Genomic DNA, 7,088 nt, shown 5'->3' on the forward strand with positions numbered 1-7,088 from the left:
GAAATGCAAAGTCTGAACTGGCTAGGTGCACTGCAACGCAGGTAGAAGCACTACCAGGGTGCGCTGAGCGGGAATTGACAAATGGCAAGTTCATTCAACAAGGTGTAAAGACCCTGGAAGCTTCCAGAATCTTCCTCAATGACACTTGCCTCAATGAATTCGACTAGTGATGAGTAAGAGGTTCTCAACCTCCAAGTGGAAGCAAGAACTGACAGAGAGAAGCCACAAGTCAAAACATGAGCTGACTCATCCTCTCTACTCACATCTATATATGGATCTCTCACCCAGAGGTTCAGGAGGCTGGAATTTTGTATTTGCAGAGAATTGTTGTTGGTTTGAGATTGAGATTAGTACATTGGGTGATTTATGCTTTGTTGGAGGAGAGGAAGGGATTCTTTTGCTGGGAGGTAGATGCTGGATTGGGACTCACTTGGTTGTATCTCCTCTTGAACCTTGTTTATCATATCAATAAAGCTACTTGAGTTTCTCCTATATGCTTGTATTTCAATGGTGTTGTGTTATATTTGCATATTTAGTTTATATCTGATCCTAAACTAGTTATGAATGTGAATCTATATCTTTCGTGTAGTTTTCCTCTCTTGTGATCTTGCAGGAACTGGGTGAAGCTGGGCCAGTGAAAGAGCGAGCAGCGGGAAGCGAACGAAAGAGAGAAAGAGATTGGATCGACAAACTAGCGGAAGACATCGGTTAGTTACATCCTTCTTTCTCTATTTGCATCTCATAAAGAAGAATACTCAAATAGTTTTCCTTGTTTGTTGCTAAGGCACTATCACCTCTTAGAGTGGGATAGGGGCATTCCGAGTTGGATACTTTTCCCAACAACACTATCTGAAAACCAAGGCACCCTTGGCTATCAAGACAAACAATTTGTTTCGGGACAACTGCCCCAAGAGAGGCAGGAATATCACCCTTATAATCCATCAAATTTACAGGTAGCACTCACAAGGGTACCTTACTATATTAGATGCATGCAACACTGTGCTGAAAGTTGGATGGGCTACAGATTTAAATTTCCACTTCTATGGTTATCTGGTGAACAATATAGGGGCCAGTTTGGACTATCCAACAAGGAAGAAGCAGCAGCATGGAGGCATATACAGACTGTCTGTGGGTTCAGAAAGAAGTTTGATGTCACTTCCTATAACTATTGTCTCAGTAATCTACACTATTCATCCCAGTACTCCGACTCAGACTCAGAGTAAACATTGCATGAGGACATGCAATCTCTTCAGTTGGGGGGGATGTTAGGACTCAGAATTGACCAATTTTGACCTTATATTTTTGCCATAATATTATCCTTTTCAGTCATAAGTTGTAAGCTTTGATTACATAATGACTTAATCACCCCAAGGTACGAAGTAACTTTCCGCATATCTGTATGTTTAATTGCTCATTGCATATTCGTGAGTATCTTTATATTTATCTTTGGAAAAGCTGACTAAGTTGCCAAGTAATTGTCTTAAGCCTGCAGGAATTATAATTTATAGTTGTTGTAACACCAGAAACAACAACTACGCAGTTGCCGCAACACCAGAAACAGCAACTACGCAGTTGCTGCAACACCAGAAGCAGCAACTACGCAGTTGCTACAGTCAGCAACAGCAACCATCTAAAGCAGGCTATTTTGCAACAGTTGGGAATAACAAACGGCAACTATCTGAAGAACGCTGACGCGGCATGATCAAGCAGCTGTCTAAAGCAGGTAGAACACAGTTACCATTGCTTAAATCAGGAACAACATGGGGAAACGGCAAAGGAATGCGAGGATCCCAAGAAGACGGTCGAAGTCGGTTACCAGCTGTGTAACAGCCAGAACCTAAGAAAGAATATATTATTATACTATTGTAACAGCATTCTGTAATTCTTATTTTTGATAGAATGGGTTAACTGAATGAACTGTAATAATCTATTGTAATAGATGTCTCCTCTATAAAGAGGAGACATCTACATTAGAAGGGGAAATTATTGTGGTCTGTAAGTGGGATTTTGAGAGACATCAGCAAGTCTGAACTTTATTGTACTTGAATCTTTTGGCAGATGAATAGAAGATTGTTCTGAGCACTTAATCTAGCCTTTGTGTTCCGGGGAATCTTGTGAGAGGGACTGGGCCCACCTTCCTCACAAGATTCACCCATTTACTTTTCTGTCAAGTGTGTAAGTGTGTGATAGTTTCTTTCTGCTGGTACTCTGTTTGGATTCTATAGCATTACCTCTGGTATTTCCGTTTTGCTAGTACTCTATTTCATTAATTGCTTGAAGTTGTGCAAGGATATTTCACCGGTGAATTAGAGTGCAGTGTGTATTAGCAATCTGGTTACAGGGGCAGGTGTTGAACGTCCTCACCTGGAGGATAGGGTCCTGATCCTCTGCCAACAGAGCATCCATCACTTTTCTTTTCAGATTTGTAATCTTAATTAATTACTTTCATTTTATCGGTACCGTGATAACTTAGCGTAAGAATCACGTATACTACAGCTTTTTAATGCTTTTAGAATTAAGTACATATAGTACGCGGTAGCCTTTGGAATAAAAAGACTTTCCCAGGTTGACAATTAATGTGGTACTTGATTATTTAATCAATAAGCAATTCAACTAGCCAACAGTGTCAACCTTATAGGTTGTGGAAGACTAGGGGCAACAACACTTCCGTCTTTATAGTTGTGAGTGGTATGCTTCCTAGTTGCCATAATTTTGCTTTCCATTTTTCTTGCTAACCTGAATGCCTTCTCTAATGAATCAGGTTCCCAAAGGCGAACATCATGTTGGATATTATCCTTTAAAGACCCTATGAACACATCAATCCTATGCTCCTCTGGAATATCTTTTACCCTTATGTTCAATTTTTAGAACTCCTCAATGTGCTCCATTATTGAACCCTTTTGTTTGAGACTTATCAATTGGCTAAAAAAAGTGTTGCTTTTTGTATCCTCATAATGTGCTATCAATTATTCTGTAAAAATTGCCCAAGTGATAAATTGTTTACGAGAACAAAGCCATTGATACCATACAAACTGATTTGGTTCCAAATATATAGTTGCCATATGTACCATTTGTGTGTTTTGCACATTATTGAGATCGAAGAATTGCTCCATCTGTAATATCCATGTGGCGGGATCCTTGCCATCAAACTTCCTAATATCGATTTTTGGAATATGGTGATTTTAGCATCTATGGAATCATGATTAACATTTCTTTTGTTCTCATCATGAGTTTCCTTTACTACCTTTTCATCATTAGTAAGTATTTCTTGTAGAAAATTTGTCAAATCTGTCTTAAAATCTGCCATGCCTGTCTTCAAATTTGTGTTCAAATCTATCTTCAAATTGTCCATCTTAGCTTCCATGCCATTCATCTTAGCTTCCACACCATTTATCTTAGCTTCCACGCCATTTATCTTAGCATCTGTTAACTTTTGTGAGCGTGACATTTGTTGCACTTGTTCTTGTAATTTTGATATATCATGTAGCATTTCTTCCTCTTCTTCATGAGTCATGCTAGAGCTTTCAGGTTCCTTACTAGGTGTTTGAATTTTCTTTCCTCGGGGCATCATTTACCAATAATAATGCTCTACTATGCCCTTTGAATTCCTTCAAAATAAATTTTCAAACCAAGCTTAAGCAAAAATTTAAACAAATCTACACACCTTTTTTCACTTTGTAGGAGCTCGATATTGCCTCTGATGTATCTCTGTACTTTCAAATCATCTAGTTCTAAATTTGTGACCTGTTGTAGCTCTCTGTGTCCTATTTCCAATGCCACCAGTCTGATCCAAATTGGATTCTCCAAGAAAGAGTTATGCACAATCTCCCAAGATGACCTGATTATAGACCTTTCCAGAAGAGCGAAGTTGTATGAAGTGCCACGTGTACAATTTACGATATTTGGTTCTAAAAAAGATATACCTGAAACTACAGTCCGTCCTCTTTCTGTACCTTCTTACAAAATTTCAATCTGATTCCCAGAGAGAAAGTTATGACAATTTTCCCCAGGTCACTTGTTTTGAATGTAATTCAGGAGTCTGCAAAAAGACCAACTTCCTCAGATCATATCTCCGAAAATATCACGTGAAAAGCTCTGAAATTCGAACCCAAGGTTTAGTGCGATTTCTTCTCAAATGGGTTTTTTTTGCAACTTCTGAAACGTCATAGAAAAAAGTTATAGTGAAAATTCCACGATGACCTGTTTGGAGCAGCGAAACCCTAAAATCCAAAGCTCTGATACCAAATGTTATGAAACCAGCTCAAGAAAAGATAGAAAAGATAGATCAACGCCTTATAATTTAGCCTCTTCGAGGGGGAAACATCCTTTACATTACATAAATGAACAATTCTTGGATGATTCAAATAACAAAACCTCCTTTCTATATATAGGAGTCTAAGGAGTCACAATATAATCCAGTCGACCTAACAATAATAATTTAAAGCCACAAAAATAACAATAGAGGGATTCTATGGGGCACAGAAATAACAATATGGGGGTAATAGGGGCACAACAATATAAATAAGGGGTATAACTACAATATTAATGGGGTAATCACTAGTATTATAGGGACCCAACAGACATGGTCTCTAAAGACTCAACTACAACTTGAGGATGTACTGGTGTTGGAATCTCAACTATAACTTCTACAACTTGAGGGTGAACTGGTGTAGAGTACTTTGGCAACCATGTTGTTCTTCCCTTTGACCCAATTTCAATGTTTTCAACTAGCTTTCCTTCACCTCTTTTGAGATTTAACCTTGTGAGCATGACATAAATTTACAAACAATTAAATCCTTCTTTCACAAAGCAAATCTAGTAAGAAAAACTAGTGCTCTCATACCAACTTGATTTGAATTGGAGCATATTAGTAATGTTGTGCTATTTCCCCATTTAGAAATATACCCCAAGATTCTTATCATTTTCTTTTCAAGTGCTTAGGATTCAAAAAAAAAATGCAATTAATAGATTCCCATGAGAGTTTCTTATGTAAATGTTATAAACAATTTAACATAGAAACATATGTTGAACAACAGAAATATAATTGTTATCACTCCAAAATTTCTTTTGAGTTTTTAGAAAAAGAAATGATAGAGGTAACCACAAACCTACTTTGGAGATTAGGATCTAGCCTTCCTAATGCTCAAAGAGGGCTCTCTCTTTATGATTTAACTTTGTTTAATTAATTGATTTTAGGCTAGTTATGATTGTACTTGGGTTTTGAATTGGATTTGGTAGTGGGATTACTTACTTAGATGGACAGAGGGGTGCCTTTTACCATTGGGCTATGGGGTCAAAAGTCAAGCAAATAGGACTAGATTAAGTTCTAAAAATAGTGTCTACAAGGCAAGGTAGCTGAGTAATTTCAGATCTTAACGCTGGATGGTGAAGTTTGGTTTCAATCAGGTCCAAAGAGTAATTAAGGGTTCCCTAGACTGGATTTTGAATGAAGTGTAAGAGGTCAACCGGGATGGGAGAGAAATTAAGGATTCTCAGATCCGGATATCAGAAGAAAACATAAAAATTATTAACTTTTCAAAGCAGTATGTACTTAAACAAATTCTGAAATAAATTTCCAGTTAATTCATTCACTTTAGATAACATTTAAATTTGTGAGATACATAAGAAAATAGAAAATTTGACAAATAAAATACTTCACTGTAATAGCTCAACACATGAATCCTGTAATGCAATCTCTTTATTACTCAATCCAGTCTACTGACTTGAAAAAAATTGGTACAATAACCCTTAGGTTTATGATCAATACAACTCTACAAATGTATAGCAATCCACACCCAATACTTTGAATTATGAAGTATTTATACAAAAATAGTTTACAAAATATCCCAAACTATCTTGGGAATTAATCTAGGAGAGAAATATATTCATGCAAGAAGATAGAGACAAATGTTCAACTATTGTATGATGTCCATGTTTATTAGGTTGTGTTGTCTTTATGCTTTGATATTTTTTTGTTTATTCTTTGCCTTGATGGTGGTCTTCACGTTGGATGTTCTTTTCACCCTGACATTTCAACTGATACACTTTCAACTGATACTCTTCTACTCGTATGATCTATAATTTTCCTTTTACTATGTTGTTTTCACCTTTACTGTACATTTTTACATTTTGATTGTGTATTTTTACAGCAAGTCATTCAATTTCTCCCATGTGTCTGCATCTAGTAATTGAATATTTACCATCTTCCTGTATATTTCATCTGCTTCATTGTATTTGGAAAAAGTAGTTATATTTACAAAAAGGTGTTTTACCTCATGCTAGAGGTAAAACAAGTTCTCAAAGGTCTGATATAGGACCTTTCCAGTAGGCATCCCCTTCATAGAGGAAGTGTTCACCTGATCCCTTGCCACTTCTCTAATTCTTCTGTTTTCGTCTTCCTGTGGCATCAATTTGTCATTTATCACCAAGGGATTGGGCAGAAATTTCTACCTCAAAACATCAAACATTACCATGAATCTGTCTATAGCCAATAGCATGGTTTGGAACTTATCCTCAAGGTTTAACATCAAATTCCTCTTGGTGAGGACCTTTTTCACTTCCAATATTTTACCTATCTTGTTAGGTATCTCCATCTCCTGTAATTCATATTTGTTTTTGGAGTTAAGGAAGTAAATGATCCTAGTGGCTTCCTTTGGCATGTATCCCAGTTCTGTTTTAACTCTCTGTATGGCTTCTGTAGCCTCTTTCACTAAGTCACTTTGTTCAAAAATTACCTGAATGGATGGCCAAATATCATTGACATAGTCAATGATATTGGCCCATAACTGTTCCTTGTCTTGGCCAAGTGGTTCCTTTAAAGTCAACTCTTTCTCTAAGCTCTTTATCCTTTCAGTCATTCTGGTCGTCTTCCATACTTCTTCCTTGAGCATAATTTGTGTAGGCTTATTGTCATTCTCTAGACTGGTTATCTTTTCCTTAAGCTTTTTTATTTATGTGGTCTGAATATACATGTCTTCCATTGCTTTGACCAATTTACTAGCCTCATCACTTGGCTGAGCTGCTACTGTTGACGACCCTGTTGCTGATGTATATGTTGTGGCAGCTGGTAGTGTTGTAGCCATTGGAGC

This window comes from Pinus tabuliformis, chromosome 8 (assembly GCF_031772625.1).
Source record: "Pinus tabuliformis cultivar Carrire ecotype Pingquan chromosome 8, CPIR1, whole genome shotgun sequence".
Taxonomy (NCBI): Eukaryota; Viridiplantae; Streptophyta; class Pinopsida; order Pinales; family Pinaceae; genus Pinus; species Pinus tabuliformis.